Here is a 27,023-nt window from a genome sequence, read left to right as displayed (position 1 = left end):
TTTAAGGCAAACATCACAGGTCTGGGAACTGGTCAAGTGCATTCAGGCAAGTCTCCCCCATTCATCGCATCTTTTGCTTGGTTTCTTGTCAACTGTCCTTAGACACACACTTCTTGTGTACACACTGTACCAATGTCTGCTGTCATTGCCCAGCCAAGTCAAATATAGATGATATTGGTTCCCTTTGTAAATGTTCATCCCTTTGAGATGAATGACCTCAAAACGGTGGTACATATGCTGGTAACCTCTAGGCTGGATTACTGCAGTGTGCTCTATGTGGGACTGCCTTTGTGTGTAGTCCGAAAACTGCAGTTGGTCCAGATTGTGGTGGCCAGGTTGGTCTCTGGGTCATCTAGGAGAGACCATATTACTCCTGTGTTGAAAGAACTACACTGGCTGCCAATACGTTTCTGGGCAAAATAGAAGGTGCTGGTTATTACCTATAAAGCCTAAACAGCTTAGACCCTGGGTATTTAAAAGAATGAGGCGCTTCACACAACACGTGGAGTTGCACTGTGCCGCGGCAGCACACAAGCAACCAAACGAGGTTACCTCATTTAATGGGAGGTGTACTTTAGGTAGTTTGCTGCTGGGAGCCACGCAGCTCCCATGGCAGCAGATGACCAGGAGAAATCGGGCTAGGCTCTCTTAGCCTGATTTCTCCTGGTTGTGTATATAGCTTCAATGTCTTCCTCACCATGAGCCCCACCACCTGTTAAGATCATCTGGAGAGGTTCGTCTCCTGCCCTGGCATCTCTGGTGGATGTGTCCATGCACTCTTGGTGCATCGTTTAATTGCATTAGGGGCATGCTCTTCTGGATCGCTCCTCTACATGCACTCCAACAAGGTTTTAATTTGTAGGCGGCAATTCACCTGAAGCATCCCCAAGTGTTGTTCCATGGCTGTATACATTGCTGCACAACTTAAAGGCCTACTTGTCTTTGTTGCAGTCCTCCAGCTTGCTTCCCAAGGTAAACATTGCCTGTTGGTGGGTAGGCTGTTTCTGCATCACAGCAACTGTACCTGCTTGGCATATGTTGCCAGAAGGGACAGTGCCTCAAAAATCTAACATCTGTTCATCAATTGTTAGGGCAGGCTCAGGAATGTACCTCATACCAGCTGCTGCACAAACAAGGTCCAGGTACCTCTAATGGTGCCAGCTTGGCAATCACTCTTCTCCTCTGTTGTGTGCCTTTGTCATCAAACCTTAAATTACTTGTGATGTCCTCAAGTGAAACCATCTCAGCTACATTGTATACTATGTATGGGTCTTCATCTGTGCATGGTTGCACAAATGTGCTACAGCCATTAACTCTATTGTAACTTGGAAATTGGAAGACTAACCAGTTCTGGAAACCTGACTTTTCAACACCCTAGTATGCATACAAAAACATTTTGAAATAATTGAAAATGTACCAAAGCCACACTTAATTAAAGAGCCATAATTTTGTTCTATACAGGAGTAGTATTGATTTACTCTGGAGCAAGATTACATCCATGTATCTAGTCTCAGTTTTCAGGACCACATTACTACTACAGGACCACATTACTACTAGTAGTAGTAGTAGTAGTAGGACCACTTTCTAGTAGTAGTAGCAGCAGCAGTAGTAGTATGCTCCACCCCTCTGGTTCAAGTAAATTGTCTGGTTTTAATTTGTCCCACCATTTTCATTAATGTGATAAACAGTCATAGATATTGCATCAATATTTCTCAAACAGAAATTCTTGCCCTCACCCCCCAAAAACAACCTTCTGTCAATCCCTTGGAAATTGCTATTTCCAAACTCATATTACTACCACAAAGTCTGAAAATGTAGTTTATTTTGTGAATACTGGACTTCTTAGAACTTAACCAAGAACCTGTGATATCCTTGAAAGTGCACCCCTGAAAGGCATGATGCCCCTGTTCTAAGAAAATTGCATAACCTGCATTGGGAAGAAATGTAGAGGCAATAATATGGATTGTGAAGTTTGAAAGGGAGAATGTGAAGGTGCCTTTCACTACATTATCCTTACAGGTGTTATTATTACTATTATTGTTATTTAAGTACCAGCAACATCATTGGTGGGCAGCAAGAAAATCTCGTCTTATTCACCAACAAAAAGAATGTGCCTAATCAGTCCATTTTCAAGTCCCAGAAGTAATAATGTACAAGAGCACGGAAATGGTCTATCAAATGGTTAGTTGAACATTCTTTTCTACTTACTGCAGAATTTTTCTAGTTATTGGCCAAGTCAAATTCTTGATTTAGTAATTTATGCCTTACATGGGAATTCTGGTCTTTCTTTCTTTCTTTCTTTCTTTCTTTCTTTCTTTCTTTCTTTCTTTCTTTCTTTCTTTCTTTCTTTGTGTGAATTTGGATCTTTATGGCAAAGTCCAATAGTTTTATATCCTTCACAGACATATTTAGCTGACTCTTCTCTAGCTGGTTTTGTTTTCTTTTGCATGCTGAAGAGCGCTTATTATAATGGGATTAAATTTCTCTCTGTTCATGGTGTCCAAGTTTGTCAGTCCAGTAAGTACTGTGCTATCTCTTGTTACCTACCATTTGAAATTTGCGATATTTTACTGGTTTAACTTTAGATTTTGGTAAATGAAAGAAGGCTACACTGCCATATAGTGAAGTAAAAATATAGTTTAAGAATGTTCAGCACTGCATTATCTGCACCTCTATACTAGTGCTGATTTTATGTAAATCATATAACCTTTCACAGACAGTCTAATATCATTAATACATGCATAATCTTTGCCCATCTTGTACAAGTATACAGTGAACATTTGCAGAATACTTTAATGCTAAGTTACTGTGGGGCGCAACTGGTTTTAATGCTGCCCTCCATGTATCACCTCAGTCTTCAATGACACCGCAGTTTCATTTTAAATTCCGCATCTCTGACTCTGAATAATTATCTGCAAAATGCATTGAAGTCTTCATTTCGATTACCCAATATAGCCATTTCATGAAAATATATCAGTGCAGTTCCAAGATCCTTGACTAAATAAATAGGGTGTGTGTGTGTGTGTGTGTGTGTGTGTGTGTGTGTGTGTGTGTGTGCGCGCATGCACGCACGCACGGGCGCAAAATATGCATTTCAACAACAAAATTAAACAAAAGGAATGAGAAGATTACCTCAATGGAGCTCATAATGATACACACACACACACGCAGGAACAGCCACTCGAGATGGTATTGTGTTGCTGAATTCAATAGCACAGCTATTGTTCCTGCTAAATATAAGTGAGAAGTGATAGCTGTCCTTGCTAAATATAAGTGACCCACCACTTTGGAGTTTGAAAGGATACTTTTTTGAAAGTACCTTTACTTTGTTGGATGCAGAAGCCTACGTGTTCCGATTTGGACACTGTGTTATGTCACTGTACACCTTCAGCCATGAACAATGACTTAAGACTTCCTTTCATCTAGTCAGGAGGGCTCAGGTGGCAGTCTGCCTGGATGAAGAACTTCTCATTTGTCAACTAGATTTCCTCAGTTCTCCTTGAGTGTTTAAGAAACAGCTGTTTGCTTCCTGTCCTGTACGCTATATAGTGAGCTGGATCCTGGGAAGGAACCTTGCAGAAATGGACTTACCAATCTCCTCTTCCCCGCTTCAGCTGTTCCTGAGCATTGGGAGGTCCTTGGGAACAGGATGGCAGGGAGCTTCAGAGGAAGGGGGAAATCTGCTGAAATTGGGAGGAAGCACTTTTTTGTTTAACATTTATATCCCACTCTTCCTCCAAGGAGCCCAGAGCTGTGTACCTGGTTATATTTATCCTTACAGCAACCCTGTGAGGTAGGAAAGGCTGAGAGATATGTGACTGGCCCAGAGTCACCCAGGGGGGTTCATGGCTGAATGGGGATTTGAACTCAGGTCTCCGGGTCCTAGTCCCACACTCTAACCACTACACTGCACATGTCCTTTGTATGAGCAGGAACTGCAGTGAGTAAGAGAAAGAAGAAACATCCTCCTTCACGAGCTGCTATGTTTTACTGGAGCCTGCCCATTATTTTTCTTCCTCCCCCTAGCATCAGGCAAGGACTGTGATGAAGAGGGGAGAAAACAAAACTTTGTTTTAGACAGGGATGAAGCGAAGCGTGACTACTTTTAGTTCTGTAGGCATTCATCAGCCCTACTGAAGTCTTACACCTCTGGTTGAGCCAGAATGAGAATAGCTGTGAACATGCTGGCTGCTGCTTCCTCTTCCCACCCTACTAATTTCCTGCTTTATGAACACTTAAACCCCTTTGGGCAAGTTCAGATGATACTTTCAATGTGCGATTAGTTTCCGATTTGCATGTACAAATGATCATCTGAATGGGGGAAAAACATATATTCTCTACCCAGGATTTAAATACTAGAGACTAGGGGCTGATCACATGATCAGCCCTACTGGGGTAGGACAGGGCTACACCAGGTAGGGCTGGTCATGTGCAGTGCCGGGATCACTCCCAGCATTCCACCCCCAGGTAGCTTTGCTTTTGTACCAGAGCTAAAAGTGAGACAGGAGGATGTTGGTGCCTCCTACCTCACAACTGGGTTGTGTAGGGGCTCTAGCTGCTGCCAGCTCCTCCTGGGCTGCCAGCAGCCATTGTTTCCATAGAGCTGGAGAGAAGGAGCAGCCCAGCAGTGGGAACTTTCCCAATGCATTCTACTGCTTGTGCAGTGCATTGTGGGATTCCAGAAGGCCTGGTTCTCTCCCCCTGCTGCTCCCAATTACTGCACTGCTTGCCTGGGCAGAGCCCAGAGGAGCCACCGATCCTGTGGGGGAAGACGGGAGTCTCCTGCCTTCCCCTCAACCCTGCCCCCACCAATTTTGACATGTGAAAGATCTTATAATGTAGTATTTAAAATGTGCATTAGTCACAATCATGTAATTAGATTATCATCTAGATATACTAATTGCACATTTAAAAGAATAATCTAAACGGACACTTTGACAAACACTTCCACTCACCCAGTGAGAGAATGGTAGCCTTTATCTTCTAGGCAAATTGGCAATATGAACATGGTGCTACCTTATCCCAACTTCATCATAACTGGGTAAAATATGAGTAATGCAACCAAATGAGTAATTAGTGTTGACCTCTACTTTTCAGTTGCTTGCCTCAGTATGGAAGACTGACTTCTACATTAACTAGTTGTGGGAAATAGGTTATATCCTAATTCAAGTAGTGGCTCTGCAGACATACAGAATATATTTCATATGAAAAAAAAATTTTTCCCAGTTTAGACTTAAGCCTGTTTTCTGATGTTGAAGTGAACACATCTCATTTCAGGCTGTGAAATGACCCACTGTGTAATTCCAGTTTTCCCATAATGCCAGCTTCAGCACTGAATTACAGTGTTGAAAGGAATGCTCATGTTTCAGGAAAAGTGTTTTGAATTAGATACTTAAATATGCATCTAATCCTCAGCCTTCTGAGGACTAGATACAGCTTTGTACCCAAAGAGTTCATTCACACAAACAAAAAACTGTGTTCTACCCGGGTTTAGGAGCTGTGTGTGCTCCCAATTTTCAGTTGCGTGGAAGCAAGGTAAGAGGAAAACCTGGGTAGAAGTGATTGTGTGGAAGCAAGGTAGGAGGAAAAGCCACCCAGGCAGAACACAGTTTTTGATTGTGTGAAGGCCCTCTATGAATATCTAGGCCCATCTGTTTCAAAAGGGTCTAGGTGCAACTAACATTCTTTAGATCATGGGTCTGCTTCTAAGGCTCAGTTTTCAGACATCTGGATTCATTATGGTTTGTTGTGACTGGGCCCAATCTGAACTGGGCCATGATACAGGACTTGACTTGACAGTTAAATACACTTCAGTAGCCTTGAACTAAATAGACAGTATTTTAGGCAGATAAAAGAAACACACCGGGGCTATTCTCACGATTAGCAAAAATCGGGCTAGGAGAGCCTAGCCCGATTTTTGCTAATCGTAAGAACTACCGGGCTCAGCTGCGAGCCTGGTCACTCTTGAGAAGCTAACCTGCTCAAGTAGTCTGCCCCTTAGCCTGGGTTTGCGGAGCACGCTGTGGCTACTCACGAGGAGACCCCCGGATTAGATGCAAATTTAAGTATCTAATTCAAAACACTTTTCCTGAAACATGAGTTAACATGAGCTGCGCTCGCGCAAGGCATGCTGGAGCTTGTGGGAGCTGATCAGCCCCCGCTCCCCCCAGCCCCCACCGGCTCCGTCATGGAGCCAGCAATCGTGTGAGTGGCTGATACGGCCACCCAGGGCTCCTGCAGAGATTGTCTGCGGGGAGACTGGGCTTAGCCCGCTCTCCCCTCAGTATCTGCAAAAGAGGGTCTCACGGATAGTGTGTCTCGCGGATTGTGAGACCCGCATCACTGTCTGAATCCCAGCCCCCTTTTTAACCACAAGATAGTATGCATGTGTTTAATTTGGTTGAATTATACAATCAAGGAATTATTGTAGAAGACAAGAAGAGGAAATGGTTTAGAAATTCATATAAATGGATTAGGTAAATGAAAGATAAAGATATACCTGGATTGATATAATAAATACGGTATATGTCACATGCCATATTACAGAATAAAGCCAACAAAGCAGCCATTTGTGTATGGGAGGGGGAAAATGTGATCGTTTGGGAATTTATGAAATTTCACCTTTCATCATCTAATATTGCCACGTTAACTGAAAGCTGATAACATGTCAACTTGATGTTTAAAACAATGCAACATACAATGAAAATGCTGTGACTAGTGGGTATGCATCTTTTTCCCCTCTGCACAAACCTTTGTTGGTATGATTATATGTGTTTTGTTTTCACAACTCATATGTGGTTCTTAACTTATAAATGTGTATATGTGCGATGTTTTGGATTTTTCATTCTTCTTGCCTCTTACAAAAAGGGGGGGAAATGCCTGGAGTGAAATGCCTGTGTGTTGGGACGTCAAAGGCAAAGGTGAGTGTGTGCTATATTTCCATATTGTAATTAAATATGGGCATAAGGGAACCGTCCTTTTGCACATAAAAAGACAGGTCACATGTTCACAGCTGACATTTAGATGGATAATTATTCAGCAAAGTGGCAATAGCTTCACTTTTCTAGTTTCACCAAGCTACAAAATGGTGGCAAGGACTCAGATGCCAGGTTGTCATATAAAAATCATTCCCTTTCTTCCATATATTTTAATATTTTATTTCTTCTTATCTTACAAGTTAATGCATACATTTGCTAATATATTAATGAGCATGATTCTATAATTTGTGCCTTTTATTAAGATAAAGAATAGGTAGCTTTGCTCCAAAACAAAAATTTCTTTTTGCCTTAAAAGCTGTTCTCTTTAAAGTCTCTTGTTTTTTCTCTGGTTTTAACATGTCACCTGGCCATAAGCCTTCATAATGGGCTTATATATATTTGAAGAAAAATCTTGTCTCATTTTTAAAAAGAAATTACAGTGCTTACTAATCACATCCTTTTATGTACTCTCATACTTGTTCAATGAGTAGTTCTTGTTGTAATGAACACACATTTCTCTGATTTTGTGAACAGAAGTCATATTTTGTGTGTCCAATGTGACCACCGCAAAATGTGAAACATTATGCCTTCTTAACTGTGGAAGAATTAGTCTATAAAATGCTGCTTTGTGAATATATGTAATGTGGATTGATTACTGAGATGCCATCTCAGTGTTCCTGGTGTCAACAAGAAACTTTATGACAATAGACTGATATGAATGTTTAGGCATTGGAAGTGTAGATGTTTTTTTTAAAAAAAACACTTTATGAAAATCTCTTAATGAAATTCTATAGAATCTTTAGAATGAAATGAGTATCAGAGAGGAGCAGAATTATGTCCCAGATGTCTATTTTCTATTGAACTGAATTTCAGTGATGAATATTCTTCTTCTTCTTCTTCTTCTTCTTCTTCTTCTTCTTCTTCTTCTTCTTCTTCTTCTTACTATCTATCTATCTATCTATCTATCTATCTATCACCACTTTTCATCAAAAAGTTCACAAAGCGGCTTACACAGAACAAATCAAACATATCTTGGAAAGATTACTCAATTAGCCAGAATATTTAATTACTTCTTAAATAAAAAGAGGCTTGTTTTTCTTAGGAGTGCTTATTAAGTTTGTCTTAGGAGCCCTTAAAGGTAAAGGTAAAGTGTGCCATCGAGTCGATGTTGACTCCTGGCGACCACAGAACCCAGTGGTTGTAGGAGCCCTTATTATGTCAGGACTTGTAGTGGATATTCATTAATAAGAGAAATGCATGTTGCCATTCTCAATTCAATATTTCATCATCAGTCTTTAGCATTTATTTGTACCAGAAATAAAAGCCTTTGTAAGCGAGCAAACTTGAAAACATACTTCAAGAAAAGCCTCTCATATCTGTATCCACAGATGGATTGAGTATGCATCGTACAGAAAAGCACCATGCAGCTTACATACTTTGCAACCAACTTAGCCTAGCACAAAGTTTTCTTAGGAAAGCCAGCAGGGCTGTTTTCTTTGGGGGAAGAGGGGCGGTGTTACAATGAACATAATCAATGGAAGGCAGTGATAGGGATTTAAAAAAAAAAATTACATGGTGACAACTGTTCTTAATGAACAGCTCAAGAAGTGAACAAATAGAAAATACAAGCTGTCTAACTGCCTTCCACTTAGGTTCAGACTGGTTAATGTCTTGTGACAGCTACTGCACTTGAACAGCACATCTTGTGTCAAGAAATTTGTAAACATCTTGTATAGTACCCTTTTCAGTTTGCTTCCAAGATGGAGCTTAAGGCATTATTTCTTAAACAGTTTTGGACTTGGGCTACTTTTTAAACTTGCTTTACTTTTTTGAGGCCAACCACTCACCAACATCCATCTCTTATCAGAAAAGCATATGGAATCCTTCACATAGCAGCATGTAGGTGATGTGCACATAAGGATCTGTGAACTGGGCCTTTAACATGGCATTAGAAGATTAATTCCTAAAACTAGCCATCCACAAAAGGAGACAGAATTGGGGAAGCTGCCAGAAGTTCCCATATACATATTCTCTACCTATCTGCATTTTCCATGGTTAACATACCAGGTTTGTTGGTTGCAAAGCTAAATATTTTTTCCTTGGAGGAGAGTGTTTCTAGGTCTACCTCTTGCAAGATTCTCCTGCAAGAAATATAATAAATAAATTAAATAAGATCCTCTCATTCTCTAAAACTATGCACTGACTCCTCCAGGTGTCTTAGGCTTCCCTCCAGAGGGTGACACCCCACAATTTGGATGTCCAAACAGGCTTTGGGCTATAATGACTTGCCCACTACATATGATTGGAAGCACTTTCCTTGCTACTCAGCTCCTGTAGTGAGATTCTTGCTAGAGAGCATCATAATATCTTCCTAAGGATACACCTGACTAGGGATATGCCCCTCCTTTTTGTGAGACGATGTGCTGTAATGACATTGGGATAAAAGGAAGTTCAGTGTGGGTTACCTTGTTTATATGAACTTAGGTCAGCACAGGATTTTCTTATCACACCATTCTTTGCTCTGGGTAGGTGAGGAGGTTGGCATTGTTACCTCTTGGTTGCTTATTTTTCTGCATTGGTTCTTTCTGTGCTTTCGGCCATTTTGCTATTTCTTCCTAGATGGCTGTCGATTTTCTCAACCAAGATAAAACTTGGTTTATCTTAACCAAGATGAAACTGAATTTCTTGGTTTTCTTCAATGCCCATCTCTATCTCCATCTGATTCTCTGAATATTTGATAATCTCACCAGTCATCCTGCACAACTTGGATATGATTCTTTACTCTTCATTATCTTTTGCTTCTCCATTCCAATATGTTACCCAAACCTGTAGCTTTCACTTCTCTTACCTCTCTAAAATGTGTGAAATTTTACACCGTTTATACAGTATAAATAATCCAGGTTATTTTTTCTTCTGCCATATTACTGTACCTTTCAACCCCTGTTAACTGAGCAAAGAGGCACATTTTTAACGTGGTGATTCTCTTTATTTAGCAGAGGGAGAGTAGCTGGCCCTATCCACCCCCAGCACAGTACTTCCATTACTGTTGCTGGTGTCTGTCTTATGTTTCTTTTTAGATTGTGAGCCCTTGGGGACAGGGAGCCATCTTATTTATTATTTCTCTATGGAAACTGCTATGGAAACTTTCATTGAAAAGCGGTATATAAATAGTTGTTGTTTTAATCTCCAGTTGTCAGAGAACAGAGATGAATATAATGATTTGCTGATCAGACAATTGAACAAAGGCAACCTCAAATGAAAAATAATGACAAATAAGTTTATCTAACAATGTAATTATGAGTGCCAAACACCATGAGAGATGAGGAATCCACTATCTGGACACTTTTATTTTTACTCTGATAAAGCAAGCAAAGGGAGTGCAAGGAGTGAATTTAATTGTAGCAGCAGTATGAGGTTGCGGGGTACTAACCTTTTATCTCTGTGCCATTTTTCCAATTTAAAGTGTACCTCTGAAGCTGCTATTCACCTTGCAGAAGAAATAATATAAGGAGGGAGCATGTTGGGGAAATGACACAAAAGAGAGAAAAAAGATCCTTTCTTCTCCCAGAGTTGCTGTTCCAATTAAATTTGGAGCCCTCCACATTCTCTTTGGGGGGGGGATGTTGGGATATCCGATCATAGCTGCTGCATTATATATCGTTTTCTTGTAGTGTTCTTGTATTATTGAAAATAATTCTTTGATGCGCTGCTAGGCAAAAGATTTCAGCATAGCTAACAACATAATCAAAACACAACAATAATTTGTAGCATAGACACAAAAGTAGCAGAAAGATGGTAAAAGCCTGGTTAAAAAAACCAATTATACATGTAGCATCTAAAAGGCCTGTGCAAATAAAAAGGTAGTCATCTGGTGCTAGAAATACATCAGGCTTAGCATCAATGAAGTCTTCCTGGGGAAAGAATTCCCAGAGCCAGGGTGGCATAATTAACAAGGCTTTCTCATAGGTTCTCACCCACCTGCAGTCCTGGGGGCCTGTAGAAGACCTCAGAGGAAGTCATAATAACTTAACAGATTAATGTAGGAGCAATACAACTGGTAGTATATCAGCAACCTTTTGGGTCATCTGTTTTCAAGAACAGTACAAATAAGGTGTCTGGCTTCAGCTGTGCAGATCACATGTCCACTCTCATTTAGAACTATGGAGTAGACTTGTGTTGGAAGCAGAGCAGGGCCAATTCAAACAATCACTTTTGGTGAGGGGCTAACCCTTCAGTGAGATGTAAGCGCACATCAGAATTTCTCTGCATGCAGTGAGTCTGGTGTCTGCATGAGCTTTCTGTAAAAAGCTTCCTTTTCCAGTGCAATGTCAGGGACAATTGAGCTGTCCTCAAGGGAATGAAAGACCCACAGAAACATTCAAAGCACCTGCTCTTAGTTAGAGGTCTGCCCCCTTCTAACTTTTTAATGTACATACTACATGCACACACAACCTTACACATCAGTATTCTATGAGGCACTTCACACCTTGAAAAGTCTCAAGGTGGTTTGCAGGGAAAGTGGGCTTAGCCCGCTCTCCCTGCAGATGACCGCCTGTGGAGCCCTGGGTGGCCGGATTGGCCACCCACACGACAACCAGCTCCATCACGGAGATGGTGGGGGCTGCGGGGGCTGCTCAGCCCCCGGAAGTCCCAGGATGCCCCGCGTGAGTGCGTGGGGCATTATGGGGGGACCTCTGAACCTTGGAGGCTGCTTCTAGCTTCCTGGTCGGGGGTCTACTCATGTGTCACCGCACACCGCGGTGGCACACAAGCAGAAAAGCAAGGTTAATGGAGTGCTAAGTCTGTTAACCTCATTTAAGGGGAGGGGAAATTAGGCAGGCTAGCTGCCTTGAAACCACCAGACTCGCCCACGAGCCTGGTGGTTCTGACAATCACCAGGAAGCGGGCTAGGCTCCTTTAGTCCACTTTCTAATGATTGTCAGAATAGCTTCTATATGTACTTCCAGTCTCTGTATGTTCTGAAGGAAAAATGTATAGTATACATTACTTGTAGAGATCCATGTATAATATCACTTACAGTACATAGGTACATAGGACTGTTCCAGGGCACTTTCCAGATTATCCGCTACAACTGTGGTAAAATGCTTCGGCTTGGCAGGATCAAATTGAAAACGATCCCCGAATCCACAATGGGAAAATACACTACTTTTTTGCAATGGACATACAACATTATAGCACTAAATCGCAGTGATAACATCCAAAACAAGACATCCACAATGTGAACAGCACCCTGCTGACAGCGTAGGGACTACACTGTCACAACACAGGAAGTACGGAAGCAGATACATTGTGACACTGTTGTAGGGGTTAATCTGGAAAGTGCCCAGGCATGAAAGGACCCTCAGCAAGTGTGCTCTGGTGGACCCCCTCTCTTTGCCATCATCACAAAAAATAGATTTATTTCATTCTCAGTGAGAATGGTGTTGCTATTAAGAAGCAGTGCTGCTGCTGCTGCTGCTGCTGCTGCTGCTGCTGCTGCTGGAAATGCTCAGATGGTCTACAGAAGGTAGCTTTGTTTTCCACTTTACTCTTTCTCTTTGGCCCTGAAAAGCATAGCACAGGGACTTTGAATAGGAGCATGGGTGAGTCTGCTGCACTACCAATAGGAGGTGGAGTTGGCTCTCAGTGCCAGAGCATGGGAAAGGTACGGTAATCTGGCAGTCTAGGCTGGTTGGATGTATAAAACCCCATGGCTGACATCCAGATTAACAAAGTGTGGGCACTATCTGAAAAGCGCAGATGATGTGACTGAGTTGTCAGCTAAAGCAGCACTGGCATTCACAGAGGTGTGTGTCTGAAGGGGAACAGAAACGTGCATTACATAATCAATCTATACAGTAATAGGAACATTGATAGACTCCATATACATCTTTATATAAGGCTAGTTTATATCCCTCAGAGTTGAGTAACTACAGGCCTGTCTCCAACCTTCCATGGTTGGGCAAGGTAATTGAGAGGGTCGTGGCTTCCCAGCTCCAGACAGTCTTGGAGGAAACTGATTATCTAGACCCATTTCAGACTGGTTTTCAAGCAGGCTATGGGGTGAAGATTGTCTTGGTCGGACTGATGGATGATCTCCAATTGGGAGTTGACAGAGGAAGTATGACTCTGTCGGTCATTTTGGACCTCTCAGTGGCTTTCGATACTATCCACCATAATATCCTTCTGGAGCGTCTGAGGGGGTTGGGAGTGGGGGGCACTGCTTTGCAGTGGTTCCGCTCCTACCTTTCAGGCAGGTTCCAGATGGTGTCCCTTGGAGACTGCTGTTCTTCAAAATCTGAACTTTCGTATGTTGTCCCTCAGGGCTCCATATTGTCTCCGATGTTGTTTAACATCTGCATGAAACTGCTGGGAGAGATCATCAGGAGATTTGGTGCAGGGTGCTATCAGTATGCTGATGACACCCAAATCTGTTTCTCCATGTCACCCTCATCGGGAGAAGGCATAACCTCCCTAAATGTCTGCCTGGAGGTGGTGATGGGCTGGATGAGGGATAACAAACTGAGACTGAATCCAGATAAGACGGAGGTACTTATTGTGTGGGGTCAAAACTCAGGAGATGAGTTTGATCTGCCTGTTCTGGATGGGTTCACACTTCCCCAGAAGGAACAGGTGTGCAGTCTGTGGGTGCTTCTGGATCCGAGCCTCTCCCTGGTCTCCCAGATAGAGGCGGTGGCCAGAGGTGCCTTTTATCAGCATCAGCTGATACACCAGCTGCATCCATTTCTTGAGATAAACAACCTCAAGACAGTGGTACATATGCTGGTGACCTCCAGACTAGATTACTGTAATGCTCTCTATGTGGGGCTGCCTTTGTATGTAATCAGGAAACAGATTTCAGAATGCGGGAGCCGGGTTGGTCTCTGGGTCATCTCGGAGAGACCATACTACTCATACTAGACCATACTCGACCATACTATTGAAAGAGCTATTTCTGGGCAAAATTTCTGGTTTCTGGTGCCGGTTATAACCTAAAAAGCCCTAAATGGCTTAGGCCCTGGATATTTAAGAGAATGTCTTCTTCGTCATGAACTCCACCGCCTATTGAGATCATCAGGAGAGGTCTGTCTGCAGTTGCCACCGGCTCGTCTGGTGGCTACTCGGGGACGGGCCTTCTCCATTGCTGCCCTGATGCTTCAGAACGAGCTCCCTGCTGAAATAAGAGCCTCCCTATCTCTGACAATTTTTAAAAAATCTTTAAAGACACATTTGTTCACCCACGCTTTTAATTAAATACCATTTTAATAGTTTTAACATTGTTTTAAAATATTGTTTTAAGATTTTAAGTTTTAATGTTTTAACTTTTTGATGTCATTTATTTTAACCAATGTTTTAATTTCTTTGTTGTCATTTATATGTTTTAACTAATGCTTTAACTTTTCTGTTTTTGTTGTAAACTGCCCAGAGATGTAAGTTTTGGGTGGTATAAAAATATGTCAAACAAATAAACAAATAAATTGACCTCTGAGTACTCTGTCAGGAGCTGGGTAAAATATACATGGAAAAATCTCAAAAAGCAGATGTGTAATGTAAAAAGAGGAACAAAATGGAGGAGGATTCAGTAGAAAAGGTTCTGTCTAGAAACTACAAGAACAATGTGGTAATAAGGGAAAGATACAAAATAAGCTACGTACATCATAAGTAGGCATGAGGAGGACGTTGGAAGGAAGTTACAAGAAGAGTAAGGAAGAACTTACTAGAACAAAGAAGAGATGGACCAATTAGAAAAATGGGTGGACACTAAAGGATGGATTGGCACAAGATAAGCCAATAATAATAATATAAGAAAACAATGATCAGTTAAGGAAAAGAGGCTGCTAAAATGGGGTGGGATATAAACTGTATGGGCCGCTGTAGTCAGGTTGTTGGCTATTGGCCACTCATGCCAGGTGGGTTGTCTGTATGATTTATGTTTGTGATTGCCTTTTTTTGTTTTATTATTTATTATTTTAGATTTTTTGTTTATGTCTAATATACATTTTCAGTTGTTGGTCTGAATGTGGTGAGATACAAATGAAGTTTATAAACTTTAATTTTGGGTTTTTGTTTCATTTCATAAGCAGAGGACAATTCAGTTTGGCAGTACCTACTTCAACAGTTGAGCTTTGGACAAGCTTCAACTAAGGGGAAATTGATTCAATTAAAATAAGGGAATCTAAACTCTCCTACAGGGAGTAAATTTCAACAACCTCCCCTTCCCCCAGAAGTGCTCTTTGCCACATGAAAATAAGTTGCTGAAGGGCACGTGACCCAATTTTGCCAAAAAAATAAAATAAAAATTCATGTCCATCTTATTTATTTATTATTTATCTGTGTAAACCACGCTGAGCCATTTTTGGAAGGGAGGTATAGAAATCGAATAAATAATAATAATAATAATATCCCTCCCCTCCACAATTTCTGGTGCTAAATTATTTGGAACCATCACTAGCACCGGTGCTTCTCATGTAGCACCCCTACTTGTTAGTCTAGATGGCAGTCCATGTATTTTGCTTCAATACACAACACACAAGAGAAAGGCATTATGGGACCTAGAGATATCAGCGCTTTTAAACTTGCTGTAGTTGTGGCAATTTTTATCAGATCTCCTTTAAATTAAGTACATTTGTAGACCTAATCAAGTAGACCACACATACAAGTCTCAAATTATTAGTTCTACAGTTGTCATGCTTTTTTTAGCTGCTTACCTTAACTAAAGGGCACTCCTCTGTGCCTCTTTAATTTCCAAGATATAGGATAGAAGATATCATAACCAGACATGACAGATCAGTTACAATCTTGGAGAAATGTCACAGTTGTACAAATGTCACACAATGTGGATTTGCAGGAGGGCTCTATCACCAAAAAGCATTTTCTTTTTGTCAGTTTTGTTCTTGTTTCAGAAACAATGCCACACTGACTAAATGTTGTCATGTTTCCTCCTCTTCAACAGTACTGCAGTCTGAAGCTAAAGATTCACTGTTATGCAATCAGTCAAAATTTTACTCATTTGCAGGTCAACAGCAGACTGACTCTTTTGATTTTTATTGATTTTTCTCTTCATGATACCATAGTCTTTGCAATCTTCATTACATATTATTTGAAATTAATTAGGTAGAACATCCTTTAAAACAACTGCTCTTAAGATTCCTGATGCTTCATGACAGTCACTGTGATACAGGATGGGTACTGGAGCCATCCAGTTTAAAATCCTTGCTTGGCGAAAGAGTTCATGGAGACAACCACAGGGCTCTGTGGTCACCAGAAGTCGACACCAGCTCGATGGCACACTTTACCTTTTATAGTAGTGGTGGGCCACCTAATGGTGCAGTGGGGAAGTAACTTGCCTAGGGAGCAAGAGGTTGCTGGTTTGAATCCCCGCTGGTATGTTTGCCAGACTATGGGAAACACCTGTATAGGGCAGCAGTGATATAGGAAGATGCTGAAAGGCATCATCTCATACTGCACGGGAGATGGCAATGATAAACCCCTCCTGTATTCTACCATAGAAAACGACATAGATCTGTAGCTGCAAGAGTCGACACCAACTCGATGGCACAACTTTACTTTATGGTGGTGGTGGTGGTGAGATTCACATGGAAAGCTGGTGTATCATAATAATTAAGAGCATAAGCTTCAAACTGGAAGGTCCCGTTCAAATTTCACCTCAGTCAAGAATTCACTGAAGCCACTATCACCCCATTCTCCTTCAGAAAAGAGAGATAATAACTACCCTGTCATGTACAATTCTTGTAAGGATTACTGAGATAATATATGGAGTGATTTAAGAAAAAGCAATTTATCTGTTATTGTTGTTCTTTCATAGGAATCACTACCATGGGGTATCATAAAAACTCCTAACCAAATGTAATTTTTGCTTGTCCTTTGGAATTCTGTAAATCAAAAGATGGTCAGTTTAACTTGAGGGATGGAGTTTGTAGCCTAGAGTACAAGCCAAAACCAGTGCCACAGTTCCTTTGACTGAAGGGCATGACAGGATACAGAGGTTCTGGACAAACAAAGGACTGGCCAGGAGGCTGGGGGCGGGGGCAGCAAGAATAAGTAGTCAACCGGGCAAGGAAACGGTCCAGAGCAGCAGGCTGATGGCTTCCCTCAGTGATCATTTGCTCAAACTGAGGGAGGGCAGCAGGACTTGCAGCTCCACAGTACCAATGTTGTGTTTGTGCAGCACAATTTTCTGTTGTAAAATGTTAATAATATGGCCCATTTTCTGGCTATTTAAGAATTGTATTTGTTAAGAGCTTTGAGGTGAAGAATTATTATTTTTAATTCTCCTTTCAGGCTTCAGAGGGCACCAGAGAGCTGGAAAATGTTTTCAGAAGATGTGTAACTTGAGCAAAGTGAGAAACCCAGGAAGCTAAGTAAGAAAGACTTTTAATACTTTTCCTTTTGTGGGTGGGTTATTATATGCTCTTTCATCTATTAAAGTTTCTATTTTGCATGAACACATATATCTAGTTAGGAAATACTACATATCACATGACTCTCAACTGACTGAATTATACCACATAGTCCAAAAGGTTCTTAAGACACTCCCAACATAGGAACATAGGAAGCTGCCATATACTGAGTCAGAACATTGGTCTATCTAGCTCAGTATTGTCTCACAGACTGGCAGTGGCTTCTCCAAGGCTGAAGGCAGGAATATCTCTCAGACCTATATTGGAGATGCCAGGGAGGGAATAAAGAAGTATTCTTTAAAAAGAGCTTCCGTGTGTTGTATGGCTTTGAACAGGCAATAGCTTAAAGCTAAGGTTCATGAGCCAACAATAGCTGTTCCACTATTCTTATTCAATACTACACATAGGAACATAGGAACTGAGTCAGACCATTGGTCTATCTAGCTCAGTATTGTCTTCACAGACTGGCAGCAGCTTCTCCAAGGTTGCAGGCAGGAATCTCTCTCAGCCCTTTCTTGGAGAAGCCAGAGAGGGAACTTGGAACCTTCTGCTCTTCCTAGAGTGGTTCCATACCCTGAGAGAAATATCTTACAGTGCTTACACATCAAGTCTCTCATTCATATGCAACCAGGGCAGGCCCTGCTTAGCTAAGGGGACAAGTCATGCTTGCTACTACCAGACCAGCTCTCCTCTCTCCACGTTAAGCAAAATAATTAAACAAGCATCTAAGGGGTAATATCAGCAACTACAATAGGTATAACTAAAAATAACTTAGATTATGGCTGATTCTCTAGACTGCTGTAAAGAGACTTCACATAGAATTGAATGTATTCTTTTATGAAACTGATAAGTTTGTCCATCTTATCTATATTCCACAGGTTATTAAGTCATTCACACTCTGCTGTAACTCTTCTCAGATTTCCATTAACAGCTACCAATATTTTAAGGGTGATGTGCATGTCATAGAACCCAGTTCAGAATATATCCATTATGCAGCTCTATAATATATTCTAAAGGGATCACCACTGTGCCTAAAAAGAGATTACTAAGCAGGGAACCAAACCATTATCTATTAGAATTCAGTTTCAGTTCAGGCTTATCAGTTGTTTTTTTAACTCTGGTTCAGACACTAGACTCTTAACTTTAAAAACTTGTTTGGGAACTGGTTCACACACTTTGAATCACTGTAGATGCATTTAAAGCAGAATCACATAAGTAAATTTTTCATAATACTGAAATGTGTTTTTTCCTTAGTGGAGCAAACAGGAAAACCAAAACTGATTAAAAGAAGCAATAAAAAACTTGCTTTACTAGTTAATTTTAAAATGTCCTTAACATTGTGTAACATTTGCTTTCATGGCAAACAATTATCAAAGGGATCCATTTACTGTATTTTTTTAGAAAGTCTTGAAGCACCCTTTTGCATGAGGCCATATTAGATTTGTTTTGCTTGCAACAAAACTAAACTTTCTTTTTGCCTTTGGTTGTATGATACATAATTGGTTTCACAAGATAAAGACAAAATTTTGTTTCTGCTTTCAGCTTACATGAACATCTAACTGGACAAAGTATAAATGAGACATAAGTGGGCCATTTGGTATTAGTGCTGACTTGGCAATGTACTGAAAGGCAATATTGGACATCTATTTAATTTCTAATATGTGATGTTCAGTGGAGTTGTTTGGTTTTGGTTTTTGTTTTTGTTTTTGCAACAAGCACAGATTCTGTCTGATCCTTGTAATCTGAGGCCTGATGATTAAAGAGGAAGCTGCGTATGACAGGATACCTTCTTTATTGACTTAGAATTGAACGAGCCATGTAATGGGCCTGCTCCTTGTAACCACATGACAAAGCACCCAGAAAAGCAGATGGATATGTGCAAGTTGCATCCCCCTGATTTCTTCATTATGATCAGTGAGCTGAACCCCAACTCTCTTTCTGTAAAGAGGAGCATCAGCTGCTGTGAAAACAGCTACTGGAGACAGGGACGGAGGGAGGCCAGCGGTGGCCTTGGTCCAGCCTGCCACTGTGGCCCCCTAGCCCCACCCCCTGCATTTGATGTCATATGCTAAGCCCCGCCCCTGCATCTGACATCAGACACAGGGGTGAATCTTTGCCTGCAAATGGGCCACATGGCCCCGTTTGCAAGCAAAATCCCCCGGGCAGCGCTGTGTGCCTAACCCTAACCCTAAAAGGCGGGATCGTTGCTCCTGGCCACACTGCAAACATGCTGCTGGTTTAGCTTGCAAGTGGGGCTGAATGGCTCCATTTACGAGCACAATCCCTGTCCAGCACCACGTTCGTAGTGCAGCTGGGAGCTACTCTCCCTGCATTTTAGGCAGGGAGAGCAGCTCCGGCCGTGCTGCAAATGTGGCACTGGCCAGGGATTTTGCCTGCAAACAGGGCTGTGTGGCCCCATTTACAAGCAAAGATATGCCCCTTACATCTGACATCCGATGCAGGGGGTGTGGCTGGGGTGCCCCTGGTTGGCGGTGGACCAGGTTCTTTGAACCTGTTTGCTCAATGGTGGCTCCGCCCCTGACTGGAGGGGAGCTGATGATACATTCTGGAACATGCTGACTGTCATGAACATACCCTCCAACATTTCACTGATGAAAATAGAAATATGCCTGTAAATGTGTAGGGGGCATAACGAAGCAACCTGGGAGGCATGGTGTGCAGTTCTAACTATAAGCATGACACAAATGGAAAGCAGTTCATAAAGTCCATGCACACATATTATTCCAGCTTACCGAAGAAGATGAGCAAAGCCAATATACTCCAACATTTCAAAGACAGAAATATGGATCACTAAATGGTTCACCTTTAGATGGAACAATTATTGGCTATATGTAGAAACCAGAAAAGACCCGGTACATGACTCTTTATCATTGAATTGTATCTATGCTTGGTAGGTCTATAAACGGTATTAAGATTTTTTAAAAACCTGTTCCAAATTATTTAGCTTGTGTAAATCTCAACAGTGTATATAGTTGCAGTCCAAATCCTATAACCAGAAAAAAGGGGGAGGGGGTCAGTGCTTTAAATAATTTTACTTACTTATTTAGGCAATCCACTCTGATCTTTATATTTCTTCTATGTATATGTTTTTCAAATGTTTCTTCCTTTTATCTTGCTATTTTACTAAAACAATTTTACGGAAAATAAAAAATATTAAAGAAAGAAAGAAAATATGGACACACTTGTAACAACTAATTATCATATCAAGGACCACTGCTCAAGACCCCTCCAATTATTACACATTTTTACACATCATTACAAGCAGAATTCTACCGGCTTTTTGCATAGCACCTGAGCATTATGTCTCCATTTACATACAGATGCATTCAGGACATGATGCATCCACAAACTCACTTGGAAATTTTATTTCTAGAGACTAGGATGGAGGGAGGTGAATCCTGAAGAATGACAACTCTAGCAACTTAAGTATTTGGAAAAATGTGCATTGTGTGCCTCTATGCTGCACACAGCAGAATAATAGATCTTCTTACACTAAGTCAGTATTCTGGCCCTTTATCTTTGTCTTTCAACCAGCTTCATAACCTAATTCCATTAAATTTGTATTTCATTCAACAAGTCCACCCATCTAATTTCCATCAATTACTAATCAGAAACATACTTTAACAGAAAACTATTTTTGGATTGTAAAGACGAAGAACAGTGTTGGTTTTGACATGCATTAAGATAAGAAATTATACAGGGAGAGCATCAAATTATTTGCTTCACATTTTGTGCTAATACATATACATGTCATGTACATGTCATGTCCCTCTGCTGCAGAAGTTTCCGATGCTAGCTCTTTATTTTGTTTTTGTGTTTACTACTTTGATTGTAGCAAATGATAATTGTATTGTCTTACTGGCCGCTTTCACATGTAATGTGGAACCGCAGGTCTAACGGACCTGCGGTTCCACTCCCTCGACTCTCCAATCCTAATCTGTATGTCACAGAGAACTCTCTTTCTGTAGTCAGCAAGACTACAGAAGGGATAGGGAACTGCTGCTTGGGCTTCCTTCTGTAGGACAGCCCCAGCAGTCAATTGTAGCTGGAACGAGAGAGGAGCTTCCTCCTCAACTCCAGTTGTGTAATAACCAGACTGCAGTTCAGATGAAATGCTGGCACCGCTAAACCAGAGGTCCAGGTGGCAAAACTCACTACAAACCAAAGGTACAAATCAGAATATGGGGAGGCAAACCACGTGCCCATTTTCTGTCAGCACTGCAGGTGCCTGCATTTCAGGCAACTACAATTTGAAACTGTACACAAATTGAAACTGGAGGCTCCTTCAGCTCCGGTTTGTGTCATGTGTGAATGCAACCAGCATTTCTAATGCAGTGTGGTTAATTATAAGAATAAAGTGCTGGGGCTGCTTTGTTTTCTGTACTCCTTGTCCAGGAATCCAAGAAATGCATGCTCTGATTGCAGCTACTTAGATCCACATCATATAAGACTGTCTTCCTACAATAATGTGGCTTCCATGTAGGAAACCAGATATATACCTTGTGTAACTGCAAGACATAACTGGAACAGGAAATCTGGCAGTCGGGCCCAACCATCTGTTGGGCCCAACCAGCTCATGGTTAGATGAAACTGCTGGCCTAATCTAAACATAACAGCCCTGACTGGCAGGCAAATGTACTGCAATTTGATACCCGAGCTTGGTCAGGTAATTTAGGGAAGCACCGGGGCCCTGCTGGCCTTATATACTTCCCTTCCCCAGTGTTGCTGCCATTGAGGATAGGACTGTCTGCCTACCTGCTTGAACTGGACTAGCGTACTTGCCTCTGATCTATTTGACCATCGCCTCTAGAACTTGATCCGTGCCTGCTTGGACTGAGTTACTTTCTTTTGGCCCCTCAGATGGATTACCAGTGTCCCCGTGCATCTAACTCTTAAGGGGGTCTGACCCCTTAGGCTCTAACAGTGCCAATCTTATGTGTGCCTTGTTTTCCCTAGAGAAGCATATCACAGTTGGCAAATGTAGTTTGGCTGCATATACACAGGAAATAGTATTGCCCCAAGAACATGAGGATTTGCCACATATTTGGGTGTATATGTAATCTTCCTATGAAAATGATGTAGGAAAATAGCCTTGTGTGAAAGAACCATCAGTGGTGAGGGCAATGCACACCGCAAATGCTCAATTCTTACATGGCCTGTGGCTCTGCTTTGGCTTTAAATACAGATTAAGCCCATCGTTAGCTAAATAATAAAGTTTTCTGTCTTGTACCCAGTAATGTGTCTTTAAAGCACAGATTTCCGTGAGATTTACTATATGAAACTGGGCACAGGACTATAGTCAGAACTGTTCTTGGTATTGCCATGTGACCATCCTACGGATTTGAGAAGAATTGTTAATTTCATATTATGGATCTGGGCTGCCTCTCTCTTTTGACGTTTGCCTTTTTCTTCATACCCACTTCCTCTTGTCTGAAGTTTAGGTCTTTAAGTGAACAATAAAGCCTTGGTGCATCTCAAGGCTTTAATAATGATAATAATATTTCTCTAGTGTCTATTACTGGAGGACTTTACAAACATTTATGAATACAGCCTTGCCACATCCCAGAGACATATGATCTCTATTTTACAAAGTCCCATTTTGAGCAAGGTACTTCAGAACATGCCTTGCATTAAGCACCCACAGAGCACCATTGACTTTGCCACTTGCCTGAGTTTGGGCCGAAAGCGAAGAGTTGGAGGGGATCCCGTAGGCCATCTAGCCCAGCCCTTGTGCAGCAACAGCATTATCTGACTTGGCGAGAGACTGGAAGCACAGCTGTGGCATACAGGTCAGAGTGCTGAGGGGGGAGTCTGTGTGGCTGCAGCATAGCATTCTCCGTCAAGCTTGAGTAACGGCAACTAGGCCTCTGTGTTAACTGAGCAGCCGATGCGCTATTAAAACACCCTGCTTATGCAGGAGATTTAGATTAGATTAGATTTAGATAGCCAGCCTCTGCTTGAAGGAAAGCAAAAAGAGAGAGAGAGAAGTCTCTCAATGTGCCTCTGTACCTAGATAATTAGTTCCATTGTTGAACTGTTCTTACAGTTAAGAAGTTCCTTCTTATGTTCTGAAAGCTACCTGTCTAGTCTCTGGAGAAACGGGGGGGGGGGAGTCCTTCTGTGAGGCAGCCCTTCAGATAACCAAACAGTACTATCATGTCCCCCCACCTCAGTCTTCTCCAGCTTAAACATAACCAGTTCCTTCAACCTTTCTTCATAGGACTTGTTTGCAGATCCTGACCATCTTCGTTGCCCTCCTATGAACCTTTTGTCTACATCCTTCCTAAAGTGGGGAATCTGCTGTCTAGTGCAGAATAAAGTGAAACTATTATCTCTCATGTCTATTTCTCATCATGATTCTCTCAATGCAACCTAAAATTACATTTGCCTTCTTTGCATTTGCATTGCACTGCAGTTGTATGTTCAGCTTGTGATGAACTTCAGTCCCAAGATCTTCTTCGTGTAACCATCCTACTCGTTTATGTGTGTGTCATAGGCTAGCTTAAGCAGAAGTGGTACGCTGCTCCCCCAAGTCATTTCTCGCTTTGCACAAATGACTGACTGCATGACTGTCATTTGTAGCCTTACTCCCAAGTCCAAGAATGTTTGGAAATGCCGTTAGAAACTTGGTACCAAAGTGAGCTGCTCAGCACTTTACCTGCTAGATAAGCACAATTGGAGAATATGCCTTAGTAATGGGTATGAATGTACACCATGCCACCAACTGGCACAAGCAGGAAGAAAAGCACTTCTGTCTCTTTTATTACGAAGTTGTGCTTAATGGCTATGAAGATGAGTGGCTTGTCCAGCCTCCTAGGTAAAGGCTGAAATGAGTGGACAGCTGAGTCCCAGTCCTTTGCCATAAACACAAGGCTATACTTCCTTCTCCCTAAGCCTGAAGTCATTTAGCATTTATATCGATATGATCTGAAATCTCTGTAGCTCAGCAGTGTATTCTTGGGACCAGACAGGCAGCTACACATCTTGATCAAATAGATTAATTTCCCCTCATGGTTATGATTTAGTTTTTAAAAGAAACAGGACATTTTAAAGATGAAGACTTAGCTTGCAGAGTGTCAGATGTGTTGAGTGGTGTTTTCTCATTTTTTATTTTTAACGTGTAGTGAACAAACGACATTCTTTTATCCCCCCCCCCCGCTTTGTTCTGTACTTTTTTTGTTTGCTTTGTATCTATAATAGGATTCTTGGGGGAAAGAGCTGTTCACAATGCAATGTATAAACATTCATTTTTGTAAGATTTGTTGATTTGAAAGGTAGGAACATAGGAAACTGCCATATACTGAGTCAGACCATTGGTCCATCTAACTCCATCTAGCATTGGTCCATTGATCCATCTAGCATCTAATATTGTCTTCCCAGACTGGCAGTGGCTTCTCCAAGGTTGCAGGCAGGAATCACTCTCAGCCCTATCTTGGAGAAACCAGAGAGCGAACTTGAAACCTTCTGCTCTTCCCAGAGTGGCTCCATCCCCTGAGAGGAATATCTTACAGTGCTCACGCTTCTAGTCTCCCATTCATATGCAACCAGGGCAGACCCTGCTTAGCTACGGGGACAAGTCATGCTTGCTACCACAACACCAGCAGTGCTTTGAGCCTCTGCACACATGCAGTGCTAGAACCCTGCACTATTCTGGGTCCTCGATCATGTCTGCTGTTGTGGAGGACAGCTGAGAGTTTGGGCGTGTTCTCCGAGTTCCAGTATTGTTGTGTAAGATCAGAAGCGTGCTGCTGTTCCTGAGTGCTCTGTAAGAACAGAGCCTTTGAAGATGTAAGAGCATCTCTGCAGCAACCAGTGCCTGACCATACCAGGCTCCAGCTGCAAACTGCCTGCATGTTGTGGGAGCAGAATCAAGCCTGTCCTGCCCACTGGGCTCACTATGCCCTCCTTATATCCACAACAGTGAACAGAATGGGGGATATGTATCATTGCTAGAGTTTTCTATAAATTGTTCTGCTGTTTGCATGCATGGATTGTTTGGTCTAGGACGGTAAATAAAACTTGACTTGACTTGATTCATTGCTCTCAATATCAGGGGTAACTATTGCACACATTAGCCTATGCATGTGACCCTATTATTTATTTTATGTATTTGTTGTTAAATTTCTGTACCGCATTTCATTAAAACAATCTCAAAGTGTTCACACAAAAGTTAAGACAAGACAATAAAAATTACACAATTAAAATATTAAGCTAGAATATAAAAATCCAGATCTGATTTAAAAGATTGTTTTAAAGCACAATATAACCATAAAAAATACAAAGCAGCAGCAGTAGAGACAATTGTATAAAAGCCTGGGTAAAAAGCCAAGATTTTACACTCTTTCTAAAAACTGTGATGGAGATTGAGGAGCGGATTGCTACTGGGATTGCATTCCAGAATCTGGGGGCAACAACAAATAAGGCCGTGTCCCATGTGCACAACAACCAAGCCTCCCTCTTTGTTGGCACCTGGAGCAGAGCCCCCCAGATGACCTTGTCAAGTGGGCAGCAACCCTTGGAGCAGGCTGTTCCTTAGGTCTCCAGAGCCCAAAACTTTAAGCACTTTAAAGGTCAAAACCAGCACCTTAAATTGGACTCAGAAACAAATTGGCAGCCAGTGCAGCTCTTTCAAAATGGGTGTGATGTGATTCCATCAGGCAGCTCCAGATAAAATCCTAGCTGCCACATTTTGCACTAGCTGCAGTTTCCGAATATTCTTCAAGGTCCCACGTAGAGCGTGTTACAGTAATCCAGCCGTGACATGACTAAGGCGTGGGTAATTGTGGCCAAATCTGCCTTCTTGAGAAAGGGACACAGCTGGCGCACTAGCCGAAGCCATGCAAAGGTCCCCCGATGTCTTCTCTTAGCAGTTTCATGTAGATGTTAAACAGAATGGGAGACAAAACTGAACCCTGTTGGACCCCACAGGCCAATGGCCACGGAGCCTAGCAGTAGTCCCCCAGCACCACCTTCTGTACCATGCCCCAAGAAAGGACCAAAGTCACTCCAAAGCAGTATCTCAAATTGTATCATGAGAGGCAGTCCAGAAGTTGATGGTATCAAATCCATGGTTGATGGTATCAAATGCCATCCAGCTGAACCAACAGGGACGCACTCCCCCTGTCTATCTCCTGGCATAGGTCGTCCATTAGACCGACCAAGGCAGATTCAGTCCCATATCCAGGGCAGAAGCCAGATTGAAAAGGGTCTAGATAATCCATATCATCCAAGACCCTCTGCAGCTGGGATGCCTCCACATGCTCTATAACCTTGCTTCCAAAGGGAAGGTTAGAGACAGGTCTATGGTTATCCAGGTTAGAGAGATCAAGGGAGGGCTTTTTAAATAATGGTCTTACTATTGCCTCCTTGAGGCATGATGGCATCCTGCCCTCCCTTAATGAAGCATTAATAATCACGTCCATCCATCTGCCTGTACCCATACTGGCAGCTTTTATTAGCCATGAAGGGCAAGAGTCAAGAAAGCACAATGTCGCCCGCACACTGCCCAGGATCTTGTCCACATCCTCCGGCTGCACCAACTGGCAAATATTGGCAAACTGAAGCATACACAGCTCCCAAATTAGTACATAGCTCCTGAATTAGG

At 41.9% G+C, this 27,023-nt stretch overlaps 1 long non-coding RNA gene across 1 annotated transcript; it reads left to right on the top strand.

The window, feature by feature from the left end:
• The first annotated feature begins 17,246 nt into the window (after window positions 1–17,246).
• Window positions 17,247–19,173, top strand: LOC128324169 (uncharacterized). Its single transcript, XR_008306701.1, has 2 exons — window positions 17,247–17,359; window positions 18,941–19,173. It is a non-coding gene; the product is annotated as an uncharacterized LOC128324169 (long non-coding RNA).
• Window positions 19,174–27,023: the final 7,850 nt, after the last annotated feature.

The sequence above is a fragment of the Hemicordylus capensis genome, chromosome 4, assembly GCF_027244095.1.
Source record: "Hemicordylus capensis ecotype Gifberg chromosome 4, rHemCap1.1.pri, whole genome shotgun sequence".
Classification (NCBI taxonomy): Eukaryota; Metazoa; Chordata; class Lepidosauria; order Squamata; family Cordylidae; genus Hemicordylus; species Hemicordylus capensis.
The sequence above is the reverse complement of the archived record's forward strand: the minus strand, read 5'-3'. Positions and strand labels throughout refer to the sequence as shown.